Source organism: Gymnoscopelus braueri, assembly GCF_963280865.1.
Source record: "Gymnoscopelus braueri genome assembly, chromosome: 6".
Classification (NCBI taxonomy): Eukaryota; Metazoa; Chordata; class Actinopteri; order Myctophiformes; family Myctophidae; genus Gymnoscopelus; species Gymnoscopelus braueri.
Window position 1 is genome coordinate 45,442,211 of NC_137607.1, and position 20,545 is coordinate 45,462,755.

The following is a 20,545-nucleotide window of genomic DNA, read 5'->3' on the forward strand; positions in this document are numbered from 1 at the left end:
TTCATTGAGAGTATTCTGGAAACTTGATTCTTACCCCCTTGAGCCTTTTTTTTTCCAAGGTTGTGCAGCTCAGCAGCACCTGCATAACAGGCAGATTGCAGAGGGAAGACATTTCATTCAAATGTTTCTTCCGCTTGTCTGTATTTAGATGTCGTCTCGCTGTCGGGTGGAAAAACCTTGTATGTCCCAAAACGAGAAAAAAAGGAGATGGAGAAAAATAACCTTTGTGATCAAATGGATCTGATGTTTTCTCCCCAATTTAATCGATATGCCAATTAATTCCTCCTCACACACATTTGTCACTGCTGGTGTATCCTACTGACTCACCAGTGAGGAGGCCCTATCGGGAGGACGTAGGGCCTTCGTCCTACTCCTCCCGCCCAGCACTCCCTGCTGACAGGTGCCGTCCCCAGCCCGTAGGAGTATGTGCGATGACCAATATCACCCTCCCCGTCCGGCTTCCCTCCCTAAACACGGGCCAAACATGTGTTCGCATAGATGCCCGACAAAGCCGGATGCACCACGGTGGATTCGAACCCACAACCTCTGTGGTGGTGGGCAGGGACTTTACCACTGCAGCACCCGAGCGCCCTGGATCTGCTGTAGTTATTATTTAATTATAAGGTCTCTGTTAATACTTTTCATTGACAAAGTATTTAAAAAACCCGCAGACACACTTGACACTTTCAGAAATGTTCTAAAATAGCAGAAATAGCAGATCTACTGTATAAGCTCGCCACGCGTCACATCACGATGCATTGTGAGCCTATAGATCTGTTATTTCCGCTAGCTTTGCACGACACTGTTGCACGACAAAAAATAAAACATGGATATACAAGTTTTCCGCCCGACAAGTGACGATGTGTGTACACAACCTTCCCTGATTAGCCATTCCATGGCTCTGCCAAATCGAACGTGCATGCCGCACTCATTCCGTCAACACTTTTGCTCTCTCAGCCGCTTCTCGAGCAAGTGAGATGCGTGGCGTGCAGCTCAGCCCCGCGACATTTGATGCGGAAAAAAGAGAGAAATGAATTGCCCATCATGCCTTGGGAAGAAACACACAAATCCATCTCTAATGAGTAGTGTCCTACTTGTTTGACTCATTACAGAGTCTTTTCTTTCCCTGTGCCTCGTACACATGCCTCTGTGTTTGACTGAAAACCCGCTTTCATGTCACGTGAGCCGCCTGTGATTTCTGAGGGGTGTGTGTGTGTGTGTGTGGGGGGGGGTGGGATGGGGGGTTATCTCGTGCTGTTCATTCCACAGAGAGAGAGAGAGAGCTAGGCCTTAAAAAATGACTGCCTGTCTGAATCACAAACAAGCTCCTCCACAAACACACACATGAACGTACACACACACACACACACACACACACACACACACACATTCACTAATGAAAGTACGCACGCACACGCACACACAAGTACAGACACTTATACACAGACACATACACGCACACAAACACACACACACACACACACACTAACGCACACGCATTCACTAATGAAAGTACGCACGTACACACACACACAAGTACAGACACTTATACACAGACACATACACGCACACGCACACAAACACACACACACACACACACACACACACACACACACACACACACACACACACACACACATATACACAGACACACACACATCACACATACTGTGTACACACACACACACACACACACACACACACACACACACACACACACACACACACACACACACACACACACACACACACACACACACACACACACACACACACACACACACACACACACACGTACAGACTGAGATGACAACATGCAACATGTCAAAAGGAAAAGGCATAGAGTGGGTTCCCTACGTCTTTGCCGCGGGCAGGAATTCTCTTCCTGCCAAAGTAACAGACAAAGGTAGCGTGTGGGCCCACTTCCAAAAACACATCCTCCAGACTGTCCCTGGGGTCCTGTTGACTTGAATTTGCAGTTGCTGCGAGGGACTTCATTGGAGGAGTGTTTGGAGACAGGGTCAGTATTATTTGCCTATTTATTTATCCAGCGATGAGATTTCAAAATCACCAGTGGTGGAAGAAGTACTCTGATTTTCATACTTGAGTAAAATAAATCTCTCAGATTCTGCTAACAGAAAACGTTACAAAAATGTAATGTTGTTGTTAGTAGGACATAAACAAAGAAGCACCCGGGAGGAAGTGGACTAAGAAAGGGGAGGGGCCAAACCAACACAAAAAAAGGAGGTGGTCTTAATTGGTCAATGTATGTTTTGTGTTAATAATCTAAATCTGCAAAGTAACTAGTAACTAAAGCTGTCAAATAATTGTAGTGGAGTAAAAAGTACAATGATTATCTCTGAGATGTAGATGGCGTATAAAGCAGTGGTCCTTGGGGCGGTTCCAGGGGGTCCCTAGTTAGTTAATAGCATCACAATAATTTTAAGCACTTAACCATTTTTATACATTGGCTATTCGAAAATATTACAGCTATTTTTGAACATTTTTTAAAAACCTTGAAACACAAATCTTCTCTTCTGGAAGTCCCTGACACAAAACATTTTCAGATGGAGGTCCGTGGCAAAATATATATCAATTTGTGGGTCCTTGACCCGAAAAAGTTACAAGGTATTAAGTATTGAAAAAATGGAAATACTCAAGTAAAGTAAAAGTACCTCAAAACTGCACATAGCTCCTCTCCGCCACTGGAGATGAGGGTGGAGGGACGGGGAGGGGAGGGGGCTTTAACAATGAAGTGAAGGGAATGAAACAATGATCATCCCACAGGCACTGTGCTACATCTTGTCTGGCTCTGTTCTGATGGAGTATTCATGTGTAGGCACATTTCCATTTCGCTGCTGCTGTCGGGGTGGAAGGAAACCTTGTATGTCCAAAACTGTTCATTTTTCTTGTTCATTCGTTATTTTTTGGGGATACAAATAGTGAGAATAGCCGATCTACAAGCTCATACAACGTGTGTAGCTTGTAGCTTGTATAGATCTGCTATTTTCCACTACTTTTGTGCAACACTCTTGTATGATGTTGAAGTAGGCCGTTCATTTACGGAAAAAAAACATGAAAAGTTGAAAGATGGAGATACAAGTTTTCTGCCCGACAGCAACGATTTTCTCTCTCTCTTTTTTTTTTTTGCTATCTCTCCTCCTCCCACCGCCTGAAACAGCGTCTCTCCCATCAAATGAAAAGTTTACATGGGAATTGACGGCGGTTTCAATTAAATATCCCCAAAGACGCGGAGCAGAGCAAGGCTTTGGGTGGATATAGTGGTGGAAAAGGACTATAAATAAATTCCATGCATTTTCTGTGGCCGGGGGCCGCCTACAGCACAGCGTGCCTTGCCTTAGTATTTCTTTTTATTTGATGTCTCCATGAAGTTCTATCAAGACTTGGCCATCAGCCAATGGAGCGGCGGCGTTTGGCTCCACACTATAGACATTCTTCTTGGTGGAGTGTCGAGTTTCAATGGCTGGCGTGGGTCCACCGTAACCGTACCGTACCGGTTACTACCAATGAGTGAGAGGCCAGTTCAGTACGATTCAATTGAACTGTGCCTTTAATAATGGGCAATCTAACAGTGAGAAAGTGGAACTGTGCATGCAATGTGGAATGTTGGAGATATCGTGGCAGACAGTAACTAAGTACATGTACTTGAGTACTGTACTTAACCACTCATCCGTATTGTGGGGAAAGCTTTCGCTGAAAATAGCCAATCAACAAGCTGACAGCGTGATGCGTTGTGAGCTTGTGGATCTGCTATTTTCAGCGAAAGCTTTCCCCACAATAACAGAAAACAGAAAAGATACAGCCTTGGGGGACTCCGGTCAACCATCTAAGGTTTAAGTGGTTAAGTAAAAATGTTTTGAGTATCTGTACTTTACTTGAGTATTTTTGTGCTTTTGACTCCAGTAAATTTCTAGGAGGGGAAAAAGTACATTAGGAATTATAGCTATTATACTTTTCTTTTTTTTATGTTTGGAAATATTTATTTTGTAATTTATGCTTTTAAAGAACACAAAAGCGCCCGCCCAAGTTCAAATCCGGCTACCTCAAAATGGTCGCCATCAGGTATTCCTAAACATAACCTCAGTAAAACTATGCCTAAAAAACCTAACCTTATTCCTAAACTTAACCTCAGTAAAACTATGCCTAAACCTAACCTTATTCCTAAACTTAACCTCAGTCAAACAAATGCAAGAATACAAGAAACGCTGGGGGCGAGCGGTCCGTGACAAAAACGGGTGAGTGAGATTTGGGCCGGTTACCCTTTTAAATACTTACATATTTTTAAAAGCAAGTACTCCAGTCCTTTAACTGATTACGTTGTCCATCACTGGCTATGAATGAGAGAGAGAGAGCCCAGTTCAATTGAACTGTGCCTTCAGTAATAGCACATCTAACAGAACTGTGCAGGGGAATGTGCAATGTGGAGATAGATAGATGCATTTCACAGTGGCCTCAATCAGATACGATGCAGTGAATGTCATTTGGTTTCCAGCAGTGTAACAATATGACATGCAGGGAACACAACACTGGCCTCAATCCATTTTCACATAATCACAAGTATATGTTATGGTGTGATATGTGTGGTATGTTGTCGCTCGTCGTTGTCAGCCGGGAAACCTTGTATGTCCAAAAAACTGTTGGAACAAGCTTGGATATGTGCTATTTTTGAAAAGTTTGAATGAATTAGAATTTTTTTTAACGTAAGTCTTCTCTTCTGGGGCTGGATCCACAGTATGTTGAATCGGGAAATGATATTGATTGTATTTCCTGAACCCAAATAGAAAAGGGGGATGAAAAAAGAAGGAAGGAAGAAAGAAAGAAATACCTACATATTAGGCCCGTAACGATACAGTAACTGCATCGATGCATCGTTTTGAATTTTCAACGATCTACTATATCGATATGCAAACAGCTAAATATCGTATCGTTTGACTTTGAATCGTATCGAATCGTTTTGCAATGCAAATAATCGTATCGAATCGTTCTGCAATGCAAATAATCAATTATATCAATACTAAGTACTTTTAAGAAGAAGAAAAGAGAAAGAGGGGTTTATATCCAGTATCCAGGTATTTATTTTTCACACAGAATTTTTGGGTAAATAAATAGTTACTATATCGATTTTAAATCATTGAATCGAATCGTATCGTTCTAAATTAACCTGTCCTGTATCGTTCATGTATCGTATCGACTAAATCGCTGAATCGAAACGTATCGTATCGTTCTAAATTAACCTGTATCGTTCATGTATCGTATCGACAACCAAGTATCGTGATACGTATCGAATCGTTGTTAAAACGTATCGTTACACCCCTACTACATATATTGGAATACGATCGCTTGTGGTTTTCAGTGGCTCAGAAATCAGATTCTGGGAGCGCGCCAGCTAGATGACCGGACAGCACGTCGACCACATACAGTAATCTCAACGTCCCCGGTTCGATTCCATGGGCTGGAGACCCTTCACCCGTGTTACATGTATTCCCCACTATATCACTCTCTCTCTCTCTCTCTCTCTGCCCTCAGCTTCCTGTGTCTCTCTCTACTAGCATATCGGTTTCTGCCCAAAACAAGGTTACCTACAAGCTCACAACAACGCGACACGTGATCTTGTAGATCGGCATTTTTTTTGCTAGTTTTGTGTGACACTGTAGTAGGGCAGTAATTTACAGTGAAAAAACAAAAAAAGTTTAGATAGGTAGAAGATAGACACAAGGTTTCTGCCCCGACAGGGACGGTATGTAAATTATATAAATCTGCAACAAAACAAACTGCCTCAAAAAGGGAGACAACGCACAGACACGCACACACACACACACACACACACGCACACACACACACACACACACACACACACACACACACACACACACACACACACACTGGATGAGGTTTCCATCCGACAGAGGAGTTATGCCCACCTCGCCACCTCCCTGCTCCTGCAGTCACCTCCCAATAGGGAGTCCTCCTCCTCTCTCCTCGCACACACAGCCCGGGAAGAAAGACACACTCCATTAAGCCTCCTCCGGGAGCTACGGACTCTCTAGACACATTACAGGAAAACTCACTGTGCGTGCGTGCGTGCGTGTGTGCGTGGAGACAGAGAAAGGATAATAAAGGATAATGCGTGTGTGTGTGTGTGTGTGTGTGTGTGTGTGTGTGTGTGTGTGTGTGTGTGTGTGTGTGTGTGTGTGTGTGTGTGTGTGCACGTGGTGCGGATATGGTCGCATACATTATAGGAAAACAAAAACAAAAGCTGAACAGTGTATGAACACTGTGTCTGTGTGTGAGACAGAGAGCAATGCATGTTTGTGTTAAGAGAGCGAGGATGTGTGTGTGTGTGTGTGTGTGTGTGTGTGTGTGTGTGTGTGTGTGTGTGTGTGTGTGTGTGTGTGTGCGTGTGCGTGTGCGTGTGCGTGTGTGTGTGTGTGCGCGTGTGTGTGTGTGTGTGTGTGTGCGTGTGTGTGTGTGCACGTGATTGTGCATGCTCGAGGCAACGTATATTTCCAAAGCATTGTATAAAGAAACAGCAGAAGAAAGGAAAAGCCACAATAATAAGGAAGGAATATAGGACACGGTAAGATGAGAGAGTGAGATATTTTGTATCCATATTTACAGTATAATGAAATATGAAAAGAGAGGATGTGTGTGGGTTGATAGAGAGAGACAGAGACAGAGAGCGAGAGAGGGGGATAAATTGTGTCTCTGTGTGCGAGACAGCGTAAGAAAAAAACGCGCGCCTGTGTCTGTGTCTATATGCCTGTAGGATGAGGAACAGAGAGACAATATTGTACACACAATGTTTATCATACGTACAAGAGTGGGACATAAGCAGTGGTGGAAAGTGGAAAGTAATAAGTACATTTACTCAAGTACTGCACTTAAAGGACGACTTCACCCATTTTCATATTATTGGCCCTCACTAATGCTCATGATAAAATGGTAAAAAAAAATTCTACTCGGTCTCATAGGAGGGCTGTGGACCTCGGGAAACCCGCCTATCAGTGACATCATCATTAGACAGGTGTTTCTCTTTTTTTTCAAACAAGATGAGTTTTTTAGATTTCTTTTTTAGATTTGTATTAACGCAATAACAATGGCTTCCATTATAGAATGCTAGCTTTAGAGGAATAGAAAGCCTGCCGTTTCTATTAGCTTGGATTCCCCATCGATGATGTCACTGGTAGGCGGGTTTCTGAACTGTCCACAGCCCTCCTCTGAGACACAGACGGGGTAGACAAAAATGTCTTATAATGAGCATTAGTGAGGTCCAATTATATGGAAATGGGCTCATAAGCTCACAATGCGTTGCGAGCTTCGGAGCTTGTAAATCTACAGATTTGGAAGAATTTTAGTACTTTACTTTAGTACTTAAAGTATATTTTGATGCCGATGCGTTTGTACTTTACTTTAACCCGGGTAACATTTTGAATAGAGAGTTATTGCTACTTTCAATTAAGTTAAAAAAAAGATGTGAGTATTTATCCCACCACTGGACATAAACACAATCATAAGAACAGGACGCTCATGTGATGTGTGCCGCGGCCGTCCAGCCATGTGTGTGGGTGCCTGGAGAGCATAGCTGTGGCCTCGTGCCCTCAGGACGGTTTGCGTCGGTCGAATAAAGAGTTCCCTGACGACATGTAGCATTTCGATTAGCATGTGCTTATAAAGCATGACAAACACTCCAAAAACTCCATTCCAACATGATCCGCTGAGCACTGAGCCGCCACCACCACCACCACACCAGCCCAATTATGTGGAAATCCAAATATATTTTACATCAGCGCGGAAGAATCAGCGCGCTTATATTTGGCACGGCGGGCGGAGTGAGTGAGTGAGGGGGATGAAACTCATCCCCCTCACTCCTAATTCTGACTGAAGGCTTGGCATCGACCCCTCTCTTCTGTAACTAATTGCATTATTGTGGCCTGCGCGCCTCTTTGAGGGCTGGCCGCGCGGCTGTTTTAATTTTAAACTATTAAAACTGCGGGAAAAAATATGTCATTCTCAATTTTAGCTATATAGCAATATAAGTTTTTCAGAAAACTCTTAGAATTTAGAACAGTGGATTAGAACAGTGGTTCTCAAAAACTACCAGATAAACAAGATCATGTCATCTCCTTCCACGCTGCAAGCTTGTACATCGGCTATTTTTGAACATTTTCTTTTTGAACAGTTTGAGTACCGATTAAGAAGGCATTTGTAGAATCTGCCTCAGGTCTTAATGGGTGAAATAAAATACAAATCGTTTCCTTCCCCCCTCTCTCCCACAAATCTTATGTGATGCTGCTGCTGCGTCCCACAAAGGAGCTTGTTGTTTCTGTTTGTCAGTGTGTGCTGCAAAATGTGCATTCCATAAAGTAAAAATGAAATACAGAGCTTTGATCACACAGACAACAACGGCAACAACACATTATGCACTTAAACTCACAGAGAAAATCTCCTACACAAACACACACATCACATCTGTCATGTTGTGTTTTGAACTGTGACTGTCAACTACTGGTCAGCGACACAGGCGGTATTTTCATGATGACCACAGAGGTCATGTTCATAATGATCCTTTTTGATTCCTTTAACAAAAGGAAAACAATATATATTTTAAGCATTTTAACCACTTAAACCCCCTATTCTTAGTAAAACGGACCTGAGCTGCAACTGTACTTGGACCTTTTTTTCCCGTCTACACCAAATCTCTTTCTTAAAGTTGCGACACGTTGTGAGCTTGTAGATCAGCTATTTTTGGCCAATGTTCCCCCCAGAATATGAATTTAGGGGTTGAAGTAGTTACAGGGTTCCCACACATTTTTACCAATGAATTCTGAAAACGTTTCCATAACTTTTCCAAAGTATTTTACCCCATTTCAAGGCCTATAGCAACCATAGGGTGCAATAATGAGACTAAGAATGCCCCAAGACAGACTCGAGCGAAGGAGTCACGTGACAAAAAAAACAGATCTACAAGCTAACATCACGGATGTTGTTGCTTGTAGATCTATTATTTTTGTCACGTGACGTCCTGTATATATTAGGCCGCTCTCACGGAACTCGTGCAGCACAGCAATACATTTTACTTATTTCACGTGTTAGATGTTAGACATATTTTGGGACATGTTTTGTATTACAGTTTTTCACAATTGTTAACACACAAAAAGCAAAAATTCGGCACAATTTTCACAACCTTAACTTCATGTACTAATCGCTCGACCCAATTTGGCACTACTTCACACTCCCTTATCTGCATTAGACTCTGACTTTCCTTCTTTACACTCATCACTATCATTACATTATCACCTTGTTGTCCAAACACTACTCACAATGTTCAGTACATTATCACCTTGTTGTCCAAACACTACACACAATGTTCAGTTGTTGCACACTCTTCTCACGCAAAATCTCAAAGCAACAATCTACAACACACCTTGTTGTCCAAACACTACACACAATGTTCAGTTGCTGCACACACTTCTCACGCAAAATCTCAAAGCATCAATCTATAACACCTAAATAGTCAAATCTCTAAACATTCAGGTCTGGTGAGCAATTTGCACCACCGGGCTGCTCCAGTGCGTGAGTGGTTCCAGGACCACCCACATTTTTCCGTTCTGTACCTTCGACCTTATTCTCCTTTCCTGAATCCCATTGAGGAGTTATTTTGAGCTTGGAGGTGGAAGGTAAATGAACGGAACCCACAGAGCCGGGTCCCACTGCTCCAGGCCATGGAGGAGGCTTGTGGCGACGTCACTGTTAGGGTGTGAATCTTCTGCTATCTCACGATTCGATTCGATTCCGATTCTTGGGGTCACGATTCTGATTCTTTTCCGATTTTTTCAAAACAAACGATTCTCGATTAGTAAAATATGTTTTTTTCCAATTCAAAATCGAAAAATGTCAATTTACAAAAATCGTAAAAATCGATTGCAGCCCTAGTCACTGTTGAGGTCTGTCAGGGCTTCATGCGCCACTCGAGGCGTTTCTTCCAACGCTGCTTGGACAGGGAGAACATTGCCTATGATGTGGATGAGGCCCTCTGGCCAGACATGAACCGGAGGCATGATGCCTAAATCATGTAGAGAAATAAAACATTTTTGGCTGCATATTTGTTTTGTTTTATGTTTGAAAAAAGTAGGCCTACACTGAGTCATTTTACAAAAGGAGAAATGGCTCATTCTCCAGAGTCATTGTCATGGTGTGTTCCATTTCTATGATTGTGTTTTCAATTTTGCCCTGCAGTGTGCTGTAAATGTTTGGTAGTGTGCAGCACATGCTTCTTGTGTGTACTGTAATGAATGGTATGTGTGTGTCATTTGAAAATATGGCTGTGTGTACCAAATGAAAACACGAGTTCCATTTTGTGAACAGTTAAAAGATTTGATGGCAAAGAGTCATCTTGCAAAGGCAGCGTGGGGTTTAGCATTTTGTGTGTACTGTAATGAATGGTATGTGTGTGTCATTTGAAAATATGGCTGTGTGTACCAAATGAAAACACGAGTTCCATTTTGTGAACAGTTAAAAGATTTGATGGCAAAGAGTCATCTTGCAAAGGCAGTGTGGGGTTTAGCATTTTGTGTGTGAGGTTTTCAGTTTTGTGTGTGCAGTTTTGAGAAAGCCGTTATTGTTTGGAGAAACGTGTGTTAACAATTGTGAAAAACTGTAACAAAATCAACAGCAAAAACAATGTACTTGTATATCTAAACATTTTCCAAAACATTTGATTAATTCCAAACCTTTTCCAGGCCTTTTCTAATTTCTAAATATTTCCAGGAATTTCATGACCATGGGAACCCTGTAGTTAATACATTTTCCCAATGGACCACCTATAATTATGCCACGGACCTCTAGCGGTCCGTGGACCACAGGTTGGCAAACAGCATTCTAGGAGGTTCTTTCGGGGGCGTCGTCAGTCTGTCAGCCTCCCTCCCTCCCTCATCACGACCGCCTGCATCAGGATAATTGTCACCGCCAATCACGCGGTGATCCGACGAGTCAGCGAACAAACGTCTCGGTAATCCGGAGGGCCCTCGCTACTACGTCTGAATCACAATGACAGGCGTGTCACTGTTGGGGTGGAAGCAGTCAGATCAGATATGACGCCCGCATCGAGGGCAGAGAGGTCGTAGCTACATATGAAAAGGATGGCCATTTTGTGCACAGCCCGCGCATGCAGCACCCACTGCCCGCGGCATACCCCCGGATGGTTGTCACGTCAAGCTGTATAGCAACGGTTCACTGTGCACCGCTAAAAATAAACACAATGCGTGTAACTTCTTTGCTGACCTTGCTCAGATAACAGCACACGCCACACTGAAAATGAACAAACGGTACAGTGGATGTTGTTGCACACGAAGAGGCAAGGCTTTATAATAATCATAATACAAACCGCTTTATTCATTTATTTTTGGGTGTTTTTCTTCATGTGGGTGTCTTCAGTAGACTTGACTACTGTAACGGTGTCTTTACAGGTCTCCCTAAAAAAATCAATCAGACGACTGCAGTTGATTCAGAACGCTGCTGCTCGACTCCTTACTAAGATGAAAGTGGAGCACATTATTCCAGTTCTTAAATCCTTACCCTGGCTCCCTGTGTGTCAAATAATTGATTTAAAAATATTACTGTTGGGTCGATAAAGCTTTGAATGGTTTAGGGCCAAAATTCATTTCTGATCTTGTGCGATATCATGAACCTTCCAGACCTCTCAGGTCATCTGGGAAAGGACTGCTTTCTGTCCCTAAAACCAAAAATGAATGTGGGGAAGCAGCATTTAGTTTTTATGTACCACATATCTGGAACAAACTCCCAGAACACTGCAGATCTGCTGCCACTCTCAACTAAAGACCTTTCCGTTTGCCGCTACCTTTGATTGAGTTACTTTTTTTTTGTTGAAATGTGCTATACAGATCAAACTGCCTTGCCCGTGTGTAACCCTGCATATCATACACATGGTAAAATGGTAAATTGGTGCATTTATATAGCGCCTTTGTCCAAAGTGCTTTACAATGTGCATTACAGTCATCCATTCACACACATTCACGGCAGAGGAGAGGAAACCATGCAAGGCAATAAGCTGCTCATCGGGAGCAATTGGGGGTTAAGTGTCTTGCTCAAGGACACCTCAACAGTGACACTGTGCGAGCCGGGGAATCGAACCAGGCATCTTCTGTTTCACGGCTGCTCTACCTCCTGAGCCACTGCCGCCCCCCACTGATATACCGGTTCTCAAACCTTTCCATGTCAAGGACCCACAAATTAATATGCAGTTGGCTGCGGAGCCCCATTTGGAAAGATGTTTTATGGGTCAGGGACCCCATACAAGATTTGTGTTGTCATAAATATTCAACATTTTCCCCAGATTTTCTTTTCAAAAGAGCAGATCTACAAGCTTTGAAGCTTGTAGATCAGCTATTTTAAAAAAGCTGATGTATACAGGGTTAAAGTGATTTTGATGTTATACAACATATTTGCTGGGGACTCCCTGGGACCCGCTCAAGGATCCCTTAGGAGTCCCCGGACCCCACTTTGAGAACCACTACTGTATGTAACGTAGTTTACACACAGTAACCTACTGTATGTTCAAAACTAGGCCTTGTTAGTATGTCTTGGTGGTATTGACCAATTTTCTTTGTCAGCATCACCAAGAACATTTCTAGTGCTTTATAATTCAAGTCCCTCTAGTTATGATAACAATCGACCGCTGTAGCTTCTGAGGAAAAAAAGATAAACTTTCTTTTTGTAATGTGGTATTGGGTGATTGGGTGACTCGAATCTTCTCCCAACAGCGAGGGCGTTTGCAGACAACGTTTGATGTCACAAACCGGCACGGTGTGACACCAACGATCAAGATAACGTGGAGACATTTTCAAAATGGGAAGGACACAGCGGGCGAGCGGGCGGTCGGTCAAGCTTGAGACACAGCAGTGAAAATGAACGCCTCCAGATCCATGAAATGTCATACCTGTCAATCAAACGACTGGACTGTGATTTGACACACTCTCTCATACTGTCCCCTTTTTTGAGACATGCCGTTTCAAACGGGAACAAATTGGAACAAAATAGTAAACTGTACAACAGAGTCCACAGTTCAAACAACATTCGCTGAGATTGCAGCAGACCACACACACTGAGAGACTGTTGGAATCAAAGCAATTTGCTCTATCATTCACATTTCAGCCGTTGAGTGGACAAGCTCATCTAGACTGACAACAGTGAAGGAGCAGGCAGGGGTTTCTCTCAAAGAAACTCAATACAACTCTATTTATTTTGATTACTTGTACACATGCCATGTGCAAAAGTAATAAGTAATATATCTCTGCTGTCCGGCCGGAACCAGCTAAATCCAAAATGGTAATTGTTCAGGAAATGAAAAACAAAATATCAATTTTTCAGAAAATGAAGAAAACCTTATATTTTTAAAACAAAGCAATACTGCCTCATCAAACTTGGTATTGTGACTTTATATATTATCAGATACTTGCATGTGTCATTATATTATCACCACTTTACCCAAATCCAGTGCAAGTGGAGTTAGGAGGTTTTGTCCATCATTGATAAGAACAGCTGGCAATGGATCTCAAAGCTCACAACACATCACAACGCATTGTGAGCTTGGAGATCAGCTATTTATGGTGAGCGCCATCCTCATATACTATAGATCAAGCTGAATTCTGTACTTAAACAACTTTTATTTTAACATGCATTGTAAACAACCATGGATCTAACTGTTACCACTGTTGTTCTTCTACAGTTGAGTGCAACAAACAATTCTGCCTCAATACTCAATCATGTATTTAACAAAAGCGATCATGGCACACCAACAATAAAAAAATGGCATATAAATACAAAATACATTCATGAAAAATAGAATCTTTAGCCTATCAAATCTGTAGCCTACTGCACCAACAATAACAACCACAGTTGAATTTACCTATCATATACTGTACCTATCAACATTTTATTATCACACTGTTGTGTGTTGTGTGTTGCGTGTGTGTGGTGGGTGTTTCTTAGTGCTTTAGATTGTCATAAAAGCTGTGAAAGTCTTTTGGCATGATCTCCTTGAGCTCTTGGAGATGTTTGAAACAAACTCCTGCACACACTCATTCTCTGTCCATTAACATTTAAAAAGAAAACACGAGCAGATGACCTTTGTGAAGACACCCTTCTCCTCTTTATTGGGGTGACATCTATCAAACCTTGCACATACATTCTCTTCTCTTCCCAGTTTATGTTCTCCCAAAAGCATTGAAAAATCTTCTCCCTGTCTGCCTCATACAGAGCAGAGCTTCTCAAGAGCCTGAGAGGAGGGGGGAGTTGTTTGTTTTTGACGGACAGTTTGAGGGTCCAATGGAGTTAGGAGTTTTCGTCAGAGGCGCTTTTTAATACTTTTCATATGTTATTATTAAAAAAAAAATTACACAGATGTAGAGGGGGTTCAATAGCGTTGATTTATGAAAAAAAAAAAAAAACTGAAAAAGGAGTTAGCTGGTCCCGGCTGGACACTGACGATATGTAATATAACTTATTACTATTCCTGACAAATATGCCCAACACTGACCGAGAGTCCTCGGCGCCCAGATATCGTTCTGTCTAGCCGGGATCGTGACTTAGAAGCGTTCAGTCATAAGCCCCGCAGATCTGATGGTAGCATCGGCCCAGTGGCTCCTCAAAACAGACAACAACACATCATCAGTAGTAGAAAACTAACCTGTCTGATTATAATAATTAAGATGTTCAAAACCAGCTTCAGTGAGCACATCAGTGATCAATGATCGTGATCAATGAAACAAAGGAATCAATTACAATAATCACATCCGCGCATTGCTGGCTAACATGACGTTACATTTACCATCTCCCTGCATATCGTCGCCGTCGGACACGGAAACCTTGTATGTTCAAAACCGTTACTGTTCAAGAAATGGAAAAAAGAACCTGTGTTCCAATCTGGATCTAATGCAGTTATTATTTGGTCAGAAGCTATTGTTAATACTTTTCATTCGTTCAATATTTATAAAACCCACAGACACACTTGACCACTTAGGCTAAATCATTTTAAGATTTTTTGTTTCAAAAATAGCCGATCTCTAAGCTCATAAACTTTTGTGCGACACTGTCCTACGACAAAGTATTGAAATTAAAATAGGGCATTAACTTTCAAACTAAATCAAATAACTTAAAAAGTGAAATATGGAGATAGAAGTTTTGTGCCCAACAAGGAAGATAATGTGATGAACACAATCCCAGTTCACAAATGATAAACTCTTAGTTGTTGCAGCGCCAGGCAGGCTGAGGCTACATTGGCTTCTGCTTGATTGGGCATGTAGGCCATCCTCCATGGATGCAGCACGCACACACACACACACACACACACACACACACACACACACACACACACACACACACACACACACACACACACACACACACACACACACACACACGTGTATTACTATTACTTACTATACTTGTGGGGACATCAACATTTTAGCATGCCGATTTTATGAACGCCATTTTTGCCGGGAACCCTGAGGCCAAAAAAATGTAAATTATGCAAGCTTACAACATGTCGTGCTGTGGCACGTTGTGAGCTTGTAGATCGGCTATTTTTGCTATGTAGAAATCGCGCATAACTCCGCCAACCCCTAAACCTAACCTCATATGCCTAATCCTAACCCAAAACCCAACATGAATCTTTTCCTAATTGTAGGCCTATAACTCTTTTAAATACGAAAATCACCATTTCTCTTGTGAACACCAGTAAATTGATCCTGCAATTTGTTTTTGTGAGCTTTTATAGATCAGCTATTTCCTGTGCAAGATTCCAACCTGAATCTTTTTCCAGACTTTACAAACCTATTTCTAATCATAAAACACTCATTTCCCTTGTGAGGACCAGGAAAATGGTCCTCACGTCTATTTCTCAAATTCTACTGTACTTGTCAGCACATTTGGTCCTCACAAGTATAGTAACACAAGCGCGCGCACGCACGCACACACACACACACACACACACACACACACACACACACACACACACACACACACACACACACACACACACACACACACACACACACACACACACACACACACACACACACACACACACACACACACACCCTGAGGTGAAGGGAGCAGAGCCGGAGGATTGTTCTTTAATACATATGTCACATAAGCTTCAGCGCATCCGTGTGACACAACCCCATGCTTTGGCCCTCAGACAGCAGTCAGCCCTGGGCTGAATAAAACAGCCCCGGGAAAACTGTTGGGAAGCCAACTTATATTCATCTCTTATATAGTCTGTACAGTAGCTGTCGGGTGGAAACCTTGTATGTCCAAAAGAAAACCGTTCCTTTTTTATCGTTATTATTTGTCTTTTTTTTATGCGACGTGTTGTGAGCTTGCAGATCTGCTATTTTCAGGGACTACATTTGAGCAACACTCTGATATGATGAAGTAGGGCATTCATTTACCCAAAAATATGAAATATGGGAGAGGTTTCTGCCCGACACCGACGATATTCATATATTCACTGTTGATAGACAGTACATACGTTATCCACACAAACTCACTGCTGACGGCTGCTTGACACTATACATACGTCAGTCTCATATCGTTGCTGTCGGTGCAGAAACCTCTTATCGCCATATTCATAACTATTTGGGTTTTTCCGTAAATTAACGGCCTACTTGATCCTGCTAAGCGTCACTCAAAAGCATCCAAAGTAGCAGATCTGCAAGCTTGAAACGTGGCACGAAGCGACGCATTCCGATCTCGTCGATCTGCTGCTTTTGAATTTTTTAATTTTACTCCAGAAAAGTAACAGCTTTGGACATATGAGGTTTCCACCCGACATAGACGATATGCACTGTTGATAGTCTGTACATAGACTGCATTCATGTACTCAATGGCGATAGACGTATTTTCATGCATACTCCATACTGTATACATACATCATACAATACGCAGGACTTTTTTTGTGTTATTCTTTTAGCCGAAATGTCTGACTGTACCCCGTGCTGTTTACATTTCTGTCTAATAAAGTATTCAATCAACACAAAAGTATTGAATATAGCAGATCTACATGTTCGCAACACGTCGCGATACGTTGTGGGCTTGTAGATCGTCAATTTTCACTATTTCTTGCCTTTATTTTGGATAGTACAGTGAGGATAGGACAGGAGCCTTAACCACTAGGCCATATTTTTTTTCTTCTTTTTTTTTATGATAACAGAAAAGGAGCGGTTTATATGTACATACAAGGTTTCCACCGATAGCAAGGAATTGTTAACACAAAACGGTACACACACACACACAGTGCCAACAAGCGATCGAATGAAGTGCACCGTTGGGAGAAGAAGATACAGCGGATTGTACCCTGTTGCTATAGTGATGTGACCTATCACATCTTTTGATGGAAAAGCGGGGCATTGCCAATCCGTTTCCATTGTTGGCAAAACGGCGGTCCGATTAGATGTGAAATTTGAATATGAATAGGAAGATCCTGGCTAATTATAGCCCCGCATCCCCGCTGCCTCGTCAGCAACACTGTCCGCCGACGTCCCACCCAATCAGAAATGAAGAGGGTGTGTGTGTCGTGTGTGTGTGTGTGCGCGTGCGTGTGTGTGCGTGTGTGAGGGGGTGGTGGTTTAATTGTGGAAGGTAGCAGTAGTGGAAGAATTACTAATAGGATTTTTACTATAAATTTACTATATTAAAGTAGCGATACTATAATGTAGAAATACTCTGTTACAAGTAAATGTACCCAAATTTTACCTGAGCAAAAGTACATAAGTATTGATATCAATATCCTATATTAAACATTGCCAAGAGGGTGGGTCAACGGTGGACGGTTGAGGTCGCAAATGTAACATTCAGACTTGCGAGGCGCACCACCGTTGCTCCAATCCATACCAAACTTGACAAAAACACTGTCCAACACTGCCACCAGAATAGCCAAACCAGGGGCCACACGTTGCCCCCATAGAGGCCCCCGTTACTCCAATTTGCACCAGACTTGGTAAAAAACACTGGTCAGGGGTCTGCCATGACAAAAGGCCCGCCAGGAGCCACGTATCGCACCGCGATGCGTTGTGAGCTTGTACTGTACATCGGCTATTTTTTTAATAACGAATGTATAAAATAGGGCTTCATTGGTTAATGTATGTTTTGTAACTCAAGTAAGTACCAGAGGAAATGTACTTAGTTACTTTCCACCACTGGAAGGAATAAGGGAAGGAAGGAAAGCGAGGATAGGAAAATAAGTATGAAAGGGAGCAGGGAGGTAAGAGGCGAAGGATCAGTCCCTAGTTTGGGATTACGTATGCTCGGAATGATAACCCCCCGTGGAGCTCAGGTTCCTTTCACGTGGAGTGTAACACCAACACCCACCCACCCCGGCTCCTATACAGTATAATGCCGCTGGCCGAGTTTACACCTAGCCCCCCCTCCCCCACCCCCCTCCTTCGCCACGGTCCGCGAAACGCGATTAACGCTTATCTGTAAGAAGACCTAGCTACGGGTACGATTCATCCATCGCGGTTGGTTCATCGTCGTCACATCCATATTCATGCCGTTCGTTTTAACCCATTCTATCCGGGAACTCGTCTGTGTCATTTTAGATTTTAGCTATAGCCGTCATTTTATACTTTGGCTATTAAAAAATTGCAGATATACAAGCTCAAAGCTCGCTAGCGAGTGCCGCGCTATGAGCTTGTAGATCTGCGATTTGTTTTGAAAATTATCAAACATTTTTGAAAATATATATATTTTTAAGCGAACATTTGTAACTCAAATCTTTGCTTCTGGAGGTCCCTGGAACAAGATATATTACAAATGTTCGCTTTAAAAAATACATATACAGTATTCAAAGATTTGCACACATTTTCGAGATTTTTCAAAAAATAGCAGATCTACAAGCTCGTAGTGCCGCGCTATGAGCTTGTATATCTGCTATTTTTTTAATAGCCAAAGAAATCTTAAAATGACACAGACCTGTTCCCGGATTGAATGGGTTAAAATCCCCCGTGGAGTGTGGAAACCTAAAGGGATTGAAGCACCTGAGATAGGCTCTCCTACTTAGCAGGGGATGGCTGCCGGATTGCTCTATGCAGGTCACGCTGTAGCGCTGCATGAAGCGGCTTTTGAAGAGTTTTGTTCCAAACTACTGACTAAAGTAGAAGGCTGATGTTGCGATAATGATACTGTTAGATAGCAGAACATTTACTACCGTGTCCTTTTTTTTTTCAAGGAAAGCGAGTAAACTTCGGTCCCTTTTTGGCCCCCTGGCTGAATAAATGCATCCTTATAATAGTGTTCTATATTTTAGATGTACAGAATGGAGGATTTGACTGATGTTTATCAAACCAGACACTGATTGATAGAAGATCAAAATTATTGGTACTGTGTGTATAGATGTGTATAGAATATAATATAATATTTTATATTCTTCCTGGGTATGTGATATTATTATCATCCTCATACATGTAGCAGAGTAGAAGTACAAAATCATTTGTAAAATAAAAGTGCCTCAAAATTGTACTCAAGCAGTACCTGAGTAAATGTATTTTGTTACTTCACACCACTGGAAGGATTGGGAGCAAGGAAGCAAGGATAGGAAATAAGTATGAAAGGGAGCAGGGAGGTAAGAGGCGAAAGATCGGTCCCGAGGTTGGGATTACGTATGCTCAGATAACCCCCTGCGGAGCTCAGGTTCCTATTATTATCACATACCCAGGCTTTATTTCCCTTGACCTCGCTGTTGAAGGCAGGTCAAACTCAACCAACACGGTTCCTGCTGATGGTTTGGGTCAAATTCACAGCTGAGTAGCTGACACTGCAGATTATCTGGATGCAAATAAACAAACAAACAAAGATTCAGCGTGGAAAACAAACAGCGACCTTCGACAGTTCATGTAGTGGCAAGTCCGGGTTCTTTGTAGAAATAATTGGATAATCTGTTAATTCGGTACCCTAGCATCCCTCTTCTGGGCGTGTCATAGGCGAACACTGGGTGAATAAATTAACGTCCTACTAGATCATACTACAGTGGCACACAAAGTGATCAAAAGTAGCAGACCCACAAGCTCTAAAACGCGGCGGTTTGAGTTTGTAGATCTGCGACTTTTGCTATTTTTGAATTTGAATCCTGAAAAGTAACAAGGTTTTCACCCGACATATGATAGAACAGATCAGGTCATCCGTTATGTTCTACAGCTACAAATTAGATCATTTGTGTTTCAGTGTGGGGTGATAATAATCGTGGAGTTGTATCCTAATGCATCAGCTCTTGTTACAGGGATGGCTGTAACAAGAGGATTCAAGAGCGTGCTGCTTGGTATTGAAGTTGGAGTACTAGATTTTACAGTTTCAATCTTGTTCTTGATGGAACTTATGATTTATCACATATAAAGTGTGTGTGTGTGTGTCTGTGTCTGTGTCTGTGTGTGTGTGTGTGTGTGTGTGTGTGTGTGTGTGTGTGTGTGTGTGTGTGTGTGTGCGTGCGTGGGTGCGTGCGTGCGTGCGTGCG